The sequence below is a fragment of the Colobus angolensis genome, unplaced genomic scaffold, assembly GCF_000951035.1.
Source record: "Colobus angolensis palliatus isolate OR3802 unplaced genomic scaffold, Cang.pa_1.0 Scaffold840, whole genome shotgun sequence".
Classification (NCBI taxonomy): domain Eukaryota; kingdom Metazoa; phylum Chordata; class Mammalia; order Primates; family Cercopithecidae; genus Colobus; species Colobus angolensis.
In genome coordinates, this window is record NW_012122266.1 from 124,490 (window position 1) to 133,020 (window position 8,531).

The following is an 8,531-nucleotide window of genomic DNA, read 5'->3' on the forward strand; positions in this document are numbered from 1 at the left end:
AGCCCTAAAAATTGCTTAACCTACACCCCAGATCCCTGCCTGTTTTTAAGAAAATAATCTAGGGTGGACACAGTGTTTTTTTCTGTGTTGAGTCTTCTGTGATGGGGCTGGGATGTGTGGGAGCAGAGAACTGTGCAGGTGGGTGGAGTGCAGGCCGGATGAGGATCTATCAGCAATGGGAGGGGGCCTCCACTTTAGCATCCCCGCCCCTGCTCCTTTCAGAGGGTTGCCTTTCATTGCATTCAGCTGTGATGGTAGCAAGAACATGAGCACACTACACTGAGGACGAGGAGAGGGAGCCTTGTGCTCTCTCTGTATCTGAGGGAGGGCAGCACAGGGAATGGAGCAGTCTGCAGAGAGGCCAGCTCATCAGGGAAGTGGCTGTCTTCCACCTTGGGTTTTGGCTGAGCGCTGGGCAATTGGCCCCTGGGATCAACGGAATAATCCTAAACAGAGCTACTATATGTCACACTATGGAATGTTCCAAGTAGGTGGCCATGTTTTCAAAAGATGTCTTTCTTCCTTTTGCTGTTGCCATTTCGTAGGTTTAGGTTTGGGTGTATGTTTCTCCTCTCTGTTTGCTGACTCCTACTCTGTGTGACCGGGGCATACAGCTGTGGACTGATGCATGCCGTCCTATCATCTTTCATTATCAAAGCAGTCTCTTCTTTTTTGACAGTTTGAAGAAGCATCTGTAGGGAATCCAGAAGGAGCCTTCGTAAAGGTGTTACAAGCCTGGAAGAAGCACAGGAGCACTGAGCTGACTACTGAGCTGGAGGCACCCTCAGACAGCAATGGCATCAACTTGTCAGGCTTTGGGAGTGAGCAGCTAGACTCAGTGACGAGAGCTTGCCTTATTTCTCAGTGAAAAATCTATAAGATGTGGAATCAGTGTTACATTCCTTAAACTGCTTTTTTCAAAAGTACAAGATGGAGGTAGGCCCCTGAGTATTTTGAAAAACAATGCAAAGAGCCCCTCTCTTCAACCTGCCTCCAACAACTCAACTTATGAAAATAAACTGGGAAAGCTTTATTTTCTGGAAAATGTGTTCAAGAAAAACTCAATGAAGATAAAAGAGAAGAAAAAACTGCCATGCTTATACAGTCCAGCCTTCTAGGTAACAAATTTAAATGCCAAATATTTGAAAAGAAATTAGAAACTGCCCAACCACAGGAAAGCAGCCTGGCAAAGATTCCAAATGTTGGCAAAAGCCTGCGGGGAGTGAACAGAGTCCTCATGGGCCCAAGGAGCATCCAGAAAAGGCACTTCAAAGAGATGGGAAAGCAGAGCATAAGGAGGGAACGGGGTGCCCGGGCATTCGTGGAGAATGCTGCCAAAGAAAAATGGCTCAGGAGTCCAGCCCCAAGGGAGCTGGAACAGCCTCACGAAGAGCAGGGGCCCAAGAAGTTAGCAGGAAACGCTGTCTACACCAAGCCTTCGTTCACACTGGAGCATAAGGCAGCAGTGTTCTCTTTGCTGAAACCCTTCTCCATGGGCGTGCCTTCTGCCTCTATCCCCGCAAAAGCCCAAACTGAGGTCAGAAACAGATTGAAAGACTTAACTTATGCCATTTTGGTTTTAGAAGATGCAAAGGCTAGAGTTAAAACCAATCGTACATTCCAGAAAAAAATACCGCTTTCTTAAAAGTTGCTCCCATGTGGTCCACAGAACACCCAAGGCCAAAAAGAGTCAAAAGTTCAGAAAGAAAAGTTCTCTCAATAGACTGATGCTCACAAAGAGGCCTCCATTCTCTGCAGCAAAGAGCCTCATAAATTCCCCTTCACAAGGGGCTTTTCTGTCTTTATGAGGCCTGAGTCCTCAGGAAAATCCTTTTCCAGTAGTGTTTGCTCTTTCAGAACGTTTTATAGAGAACACTAATGTAAAAAACACCACAGCAAGAAATGCATTTGAAGAAAACATTTTTATGGAAAACACTACTATGCCAGAAGGCACCATTTCTGAAAACACAACCTACAGTCATCTTCCTGAGGCAGATTCCACTGGGACTGTGTTCAACTTAGAGACGACTGTTAAACATACCAATGAAACACGATGGGAATACAACAATGTGGTCACTGGCTTGTCCTCCAAGCCCCAAATCTTCTACTACCCATTGCCCTTGTCCCTAGGTGACCAGTTTGAAATTCAGCTAAACCAGCAGCTATGGTCCCTCATCCTCAACAACGATGTGAGAAGGCTCATTTCTCATGTTATCCAAACCTTGAAAATGGACTGCTCTGAGACCCACGTGCAATTGGCCTGTGCCAAGCTCATCTCCAGAACAGGCCTCCTGATGAAGCTTCTCAGTGAGCAGCAAGAACTGAGAACTATATTAACGACAGCACAGAAGCACAGAGTGAACAGAAAGAGCAGGACCACACAGAAACATGAGACCCAGACTTTCTCATCATTTAGCATATGCCAGGAATGTTGGGGTGATCAGACCCAACACCAGGTCATGGGGGCTATGAAGTCCAGCGGAGTCAAAGGAATGAGACAAGACAAATTAAGAGAACATAGGGTGGGTCCAGTGGGCCAACGCCAGTATGGAGGCTGTGAAGGCTCTGCGAGGGCTCTGGGAGCCCACACTATTTATTGGTAATTGAACAAAGAAGCAGGTGGTGAGGACGTGTGGACGTGGGGGTAACAGGTGAGGACGTGAGGACGTAGGGGTAGAAAGGCAGCAGTGCATCAAGCATAGCTGTGATGGCTTAGCATATGCTATGCCACTTGAGATAAGGGAGACAGATTCTTCTAATTCAAGACACAATCAATTTATGATCTTGGGAGAGAAGGGAGCAAGGGGCCAGCGAGTCTGGACACATTCCAGAGGCTACAAGGGGTTTTATGCCCTGAGTCCTGGGTTCTCTCCAAGCTACAAGAGGTTTTATGCCCTGGGCTTAGATTATAGTGTGGCAGGGCAGCCTTCCACCCTTTGGCGCAGAGCTGGGTGTTTCATAGGTCACAAGGGGTTTTAGACCCTAGACCCAGGACATGTTCCAAGACTCTTCTACATTATGTCAGACAAGCAAGCCCTGCCTCAGCCCTTCCACCAACAATAACTATTCAATAGTTAGCTTTCATGCCCTTAGTTTTTTAAAAAAATTATTCTTTCCTTTTTTTTTTTTTTTTAACTTCACTAAAGAAGTTCCAGGATATAACAAACTCATCTTAGCAATATCTGTGACTGTAATACTAACGATTTTGATTATAATTCACTGTCTCATTGAGGTAAGGACAATAATTAATTTAGGTTTTCAGAATGCAGTCCTGTCTTTGTGTGGATTCAGAGCCCACAAACTCAAAACCAAAGCCACTTTCCCACCTGCTGCTACTTGACACTCTTCTTCAGTCCTTTAAGGCTGAGGTATGCTTCCTTCTTCCTGTGTATTTTCAGCCCAAAGTGAGACTTTTGAGTTGGGAAGAGATACTTCTGAATTAAACTACTGATCAGTGTCACCTACTTCTAATCCCAACCACCTTTATTCTAGGCATACCATACTCGCTGCCATGCTTACCCTTCTATTGGGCACCTTTGTCCTCCTTCCTGTTGGCCTTCTGGTTCCTACCCAACTGTCCAGTCCATAGGCCTCAATAACTCATTTTTGCCCACCCCTGTGGTAGCATTGGCTGCCGCCTTTATCTACTCAAGTAACCGCTTTATCACTAATTTATTATTCTGTGTTTTCATTTATAGGCTCTTACCTAGCCATATGGCCTGCTGCCTCTGCCAATTTAAAAATAGCATTGAGGTTGTTTGCAAGACAGTCAAGCTGCATTGCAATAGTGCATGTCTGAGAAACACCACACATTGTCATGAGTCCAAATTGCCTGGTGATAACTTGTTACATTATTTTAAGTATTTGTTTTTAAATTTTTTTATTTTTTAATTAAAAAAATTTTTTTAAATTTTTTATTTATTTATTTTTTGAGACGGAGTCTCACTCTGTCACCTAGGCTGGAGTGTAGTGGCTGGATCTCAGCTCACTGCAAGCTCCAACTCCCAGGTTCACGCCATTCTCCTGCCTCAGCCTCCTGAGTAGCTGGGACTACAGGCGCCCACCACCTCTTAGTTTTTTTGTATTTTTAGTAGAGACGGGGTTTCAGCGTGTTAGCCAGGATGGTCTCGATCTCCTGACCTCGTGATCCACCCGTCTCGGCCTCCCAAAGTGCTGGGATTACAGGCTTGAACCACTGTGCCCGACCAAACTTTTTTATTTTTAATTGATGATAAAATTTTCAGCTAATGATATAATTGCTTTATTTTTATTTACTCATTCAGAGTTAAACTCCCTAAATTTCTGAACTCCTTCCTTGCTGAGAGTCAGGTTCTGTTATTATTACAGAACTGTTCCATATACATAAAGGACCAAGAGAAAGGAATGGGAAGCCTAGGGAATGACATTAACATCCACATCCTGTGTACTGTGCTCTCTACTTGGTGCTTTGCCCCCAGTGATAATTTATTCATATAAATTAGCAATGTAGTTTGTAAGCTGGTTTTATATGCATGAGGTCTCAAGTACTCTCTGCCTTACAGGACAGATGTAGATCCAGTTTCGGTTTTTTTGTTTTTACAACTTTATGAGCATACAAGTGATGCTGGTTTATTTGAAGCCTGAGAGCTTCTGGTTCCATAACCAGAAATTGCTACCTGCTTCTTCTAATGGAATGGAGGGCTTTTCCATTCTTAGACCATCCAACTCTGAACTTGCTCTGAATCTCAAACCTTTCTATTCACAGAACAAACACTCAAGTGCTTTCAAAAGTTTTTCTGTAGATTAGGTTCATAAGCACCAACTTCATGACTTCTAAAATGTGACTTCTTTCATTTCCAGATAGCTTGAATACCAGTGAATTCCAGATAGTATCTACCAGTGATGTTGGGTGGATAATAAATAATACTAATACTTGGCTACTTACATAAAGACAGTTTTGCCTATTTTTCAAAACTTTTTTTTTTTTTTTTTTTTTTACCAATTATATTATTCCCTTCTCCCCAAGAGATGGACAGAAAAGCATTGTTAATCTCCTTTTACAGATGAGGAAAAACAAGATCAGAGATGCTAATAGTGCTACAGCCTAGTGCCAGGTCTTCTGTCCCCAATTCTGGGTTTTCCCCAAGCCCATGTTTCTCCTTTCTCACAATCTTTACTTCTTCCTCTGACCCTCCCCACCACAAAATACTTTTAATTCTGGAAAAGAAACCCAGCTGCGCACCGTTACACTTGACCTTATTGCAGTCAGAAGCTTTGGATGCTTCCCCATCCAAAATATTAGCGACAAAATGAAGCAAAGTAGGCATCTGACAAAAGTTGATTTTTCCCTTTTGCATTTGAGGACCTCAAGTAGTGTTTTTCCAGAAACTGCTATTATGCCATAGATTCACTGTACCTTCAACAACATGGACATACAATCTGGCAAATTAAAAATCTCTTAACCTACACCCCAGATCCCTGCCCACATTTAAGAAAAGAATCTAGGGTGGACACAGTGTATTTTTCTGTGTTGGGGCTGAGATGTGTGGGAGCAGAGGACTGTGCAGGTGGGTGGAGTGCAGGCCAGATGAGGATCTATCAGCAATGGGAGGGGGCCTCCACTTTAGCGTCCCCGCCCCTGCTCCTCTCAGAGGGTTGCCTTTCATTGCATTCAGCTGTGATGGTAGCAAGACCATGGGCACACTACACTGAGGACGAGGAGAGGGAGCCTTGTGCTCTCTCTGTATCTGAGGGAGGGCAGCACAGGGAATGGAGCAGTCTGCAGAGAGGCCAGCTCATCAGGGAAGTGGCTGTCTTCCACCTTGGGTTTTGGCTGAGCGCTGGGCAATTGGCCCCTGGGATCAATGGAATAATCCTAAACAGAGCTACTATATGTCACACTATGGAATGTTCCAAGTAGGTGGCCATGTTTTCAAAAGATGTCTTTCTTCCTTTTGCTGTTGCCATTTCGTAGGTTTAGGTTTGGGTGTATGTTTCTCCTCTCTGACTGGCACTTGAATGTTTGCTGACTCCTACTCTGTGTGACCGGGGCGTACAGCTGTGGACTGATGCGTGCCATCCTATTATCTTTCATTATCAAAGCAGTCTCTTCTTTTTTGACAATTGAAGAAGCATCTGTAGGGAATCCAGACGGAGCCTTGATAAAGGTGTTACAAGCCTGGAAGAAGCACAGGAGCACTGAGCTGACTACTGAGCTGGAGGCACCCTCAGACAGCAATGGCATCAACTTGTCAGGCTTTGGGAGTGAGCAGCTAGACTCAGTGACGAGAGCTTGCCTTATTTCTCAGTGAAAAATCTATAAGATGTGGAATCAGTGTTACATTCCTTAAACTGCTTTTTTCAAAAGTACAAGATGGAGGTAGGCCCCTGAGTATTTTGAAAAACAATGCAAAGAGCCCCTCTCTTCAACCTGCCTCCAACAACTCAACTTATGGAAATAAATTGAAAAGCTTTATTTTCTGGAAAATGTGTTAGATGCAGAAATTCAAGAAAAAAATCAATGAGGTTAAAAGGGAAGAAGAAACTTCCATGCTTATACAGTCCAGCCTTCTAGGTAACAAATTTAAATGCCCAGTCTTTCAAAAGAAATTAGAAACTGTCCAACCACAGGAAAACAGCCTGGCAAAGATTCAAAGTGTCGGCAAAAGCCTGCGGAGAATCAACAGTCCTCATGGGCCCAAGCAGTATCCAGAAGAGGCACTTTGAATAGGTGGGAGAGTGGAGCATCAGGAGAGAACAGGGCACCTGGGCATTTGTGAAGAATGCTGCCAAAGAAAAGTCTCAGGAGTCCAGCCCCAAGGGAGCTGGAACAGCCTCACATGGTGCAGGGCCCAAGAAGTTAACCAAGAACCACTTCATCTCCCACCCCCCATCAAATGATGCCAAGGAGACTAACTCTTAAGGGGGCTGATGTAAAATGCTTCCGCCCAGCACAGGTGTGCAGTTTGTTCACCGCACAAGGGCACTTGGCCGAGGGGGTGAGTGGGGCTGAAAATCCTGCCCATGCTCCATGCTGAGCTCTGGAGACATTGTGGGGCCCTTCCGGAGAGACATGGAGGGCTTCTGAAAGTCCCGCCATGCATGGACTTATTTTAAAGACCCCAGGTATGTGGTCTGCAGTGGTTCTTCTCACTGTGATTATGGACTAAGGTACTCATTTAGTCCTAATAAGACCAGAGAAGCACATTGTGAGAGGCGTGGGAAATGGCAGCATCGCTCACTGTCTTGTGCGTGTGTCTCCCCAGAGGCATTTTCAGATTTCTGCCACATAGGAGATGCTCATGGTGAGCTGAAACTCAGGTACATTGGAGAATTCATTGCTGTGGCCTGAGAAAGCAGAGGACACGCAAAATGCGTATTTCCCTTTCTGTCTTCCAGGATGGCTTTTTCTAGTTAAGACAGCCACTCTGGCTTAGGGATATGTACAGACTCCACAGTGCTACATGCGTGAAAAACATGGCACAGAAACGTCACGGCAAGGAGTCTTCCAACGAGAATGACATCTTTCACAAGGGCGTGGAGTAAACCACAGAACCTTCATGGTTCCCATCTAAAAGCGGGGGGGTGGGGGTGTGTGTGAAAAGGTGAATTGCTCCTTTCAAGAATCAACAACCTTGGCATTTTAATTTCTATCCCAGGGGCAGCAAAGCCCCAACAGAGAAGACTCAAACCAGAAAGTTGTCTGGCTGCTGAGTGGGAGGAGTGTGAGGTCCCCTGGGAGGACCTTAGGCTTCAGGCCTCTGCAAACTTGGGAAACCGGTGCTGAGGTCCTTCCAGCTCCACAGTCCCCAGGCTGGTGACTGATGGGGGAATATGGAGGACAGCTGACCACCAGAGCCTGCATGTCTGCTGCTAGCAGGGAGGAAAGGATGACTTCTACCTCCTTTCCGTATTCCAAATTTCACATGACTGCATTTTTTTTGGCAGCACCCTGCTGGCAAGGGAGCCTTGACGTGTGGTTCCTGGGCTTCCAGCATCTGCACAGAAAGGGGTGAAATGAGTGTCACGAGCAGCCACCACTCTGCAGCACAACTCCACATCCAGGCATGGTGGGAAGCCCCACTTACACTTGGAGATGTCCTGGCGCCCTACCCACTTTTTGGTAGGCATTTGGGTGTCCAAGGCTTTGCAGAAGAAGCAGGCAGGGAGTCTATGGTGGAGTAACATGGTGGAAAGGCCTGGAGAGGTGTCATTCTAGCTGGGCAGCGGGTGACATGCAGTCATCCCCTCAGTGAATGCTGGGCCGGCTGCTGTGCTCTGTGTCTCCCTGCAGGCCTGTGGATCCACCAGGGGGCTCCGTTCCTTCTGGGCTAAGGCTGAAGAAGCCGCAGACGCACCAGAGAAGGGCATCTGGATGAAGGTGGAAGCTCACTTGGGTCCGCACAACTGCCTAAGACATCTTCAGGTGAGGGCTTGGAACTGGCAGGCTTTCATTTTGTTGGAACCAAACTCTCGATTCCCTCCTGGGCAGGGGTCGTCGCGAAGGATCACCGACACGAAGTTCACAGCAGAGAGTTATTTATTACTAGCGC

At 45.9% G+C, this 8,531-nt stretch overlaps 1 pseudogene; it reads left to right on the forward strand.

Annotated features, from left to right (window-relative positions):
* The first annotated feature begins 340 nt into the window (after positions 1-340).
* On the forward strand, positions 341-8,404 carry LOC105503303 (annotated as a pseudogene).
* The last annotated feature ends 127 nt before the right edge of the window (positions 8,405-8,531 follow it).